This window comes from Corvus brachyrhynchos, unplaced genomic scaffold, assembly GCF_000691975.1.
Source record: "Corvus brachyrhynchos isolate BGI_N302 unplaced genomic scaffold, ASM69197v1 scaffold309, whole genome shotgun sequence".
In the NCBI taxonomy this organism is placed as follows: domain Eukaryota; kingdom Metazoa; phylum Chordata; class Aves; order Passeriformes; family Corvidae; genus Corvus; species Corvus brachyrhynchos.
In genome coordinates, this window is record NW_008240227.1 from 127,187 (window position 1) to 127,855 (window position 669).

The 669-nt window shown below is 59.3% G+C and overlaps 1 protein-coding gene across 1 annotated transcript in view; it reads left to right on the forward strand.

Annotated features, from left to right (window-relative positions):
- The window catches only part of LOC108449331, a 38,738-nt gene that overhangs the window by 1,155 nt on the left and 36,914 nt on the right, over positions 1-669 (forward strand). The gene's annotated exons all lie outside the window — the stretch shown is intronic.

The following is a 669-nucleotide window of genomic DNA, read 5'->3' on the forward strand; positions in this document are numbered from 1 at the left end:
TGGAATGGCAGAGGGAGGAAGGCGTCACGGGCGGGCCCCGGGAGAGGCGGGATTCGCCTCTTCCAGGGATTATTTGGGATTTTACAGCCAGCAGCAGGGACAATCCCGGCATGGAGCGGTGATGGATGTTGAGCTGCGGCCATCCCAAAAAAATCCCATGGGAATCGCCCCAAATCTTCCCCCCACTGCTTAGAGCCGCGTCCCGAGGCTTTTCCCTGGAACTGGGACGAGAAAAACTCCTGGAATTAAGGGCCGGGATTTGGTTACAAAACCGGCTCCTTACAAAACCGACCTTCGCCTCGGCCCCTGATCCCATCAGGCCCCGATCCCGAGGAAAACCAGGAGAGCTTTGCTGGGATTTCTTTGCCGGAGACATCCCGGCAGCGCAGGCGGCACCTCCCCCACGCCCCCCCCCCCAGCGCAGCCCAGATGTGCCGCCCAGATGTGCAGCCAGATGTGCAGCCCGCAGCTGCCAGCCCCAGGTGCGCCTCCCAGCTTTCCCTTTTATTTTTTTGCCTGGAAGCGCCATTCCCGTCCTTTTAATTCCCGGGAATCCCACTGCGACCCATCAGCGGCGCTCGGCCTCAAGACCCCCGGGACAAATTGGGTTTTGGTGGTGGCTTTTTTTTTCCAGGAGGAGCCTGGACAAAGAGGGAAGTTTTTATGCAT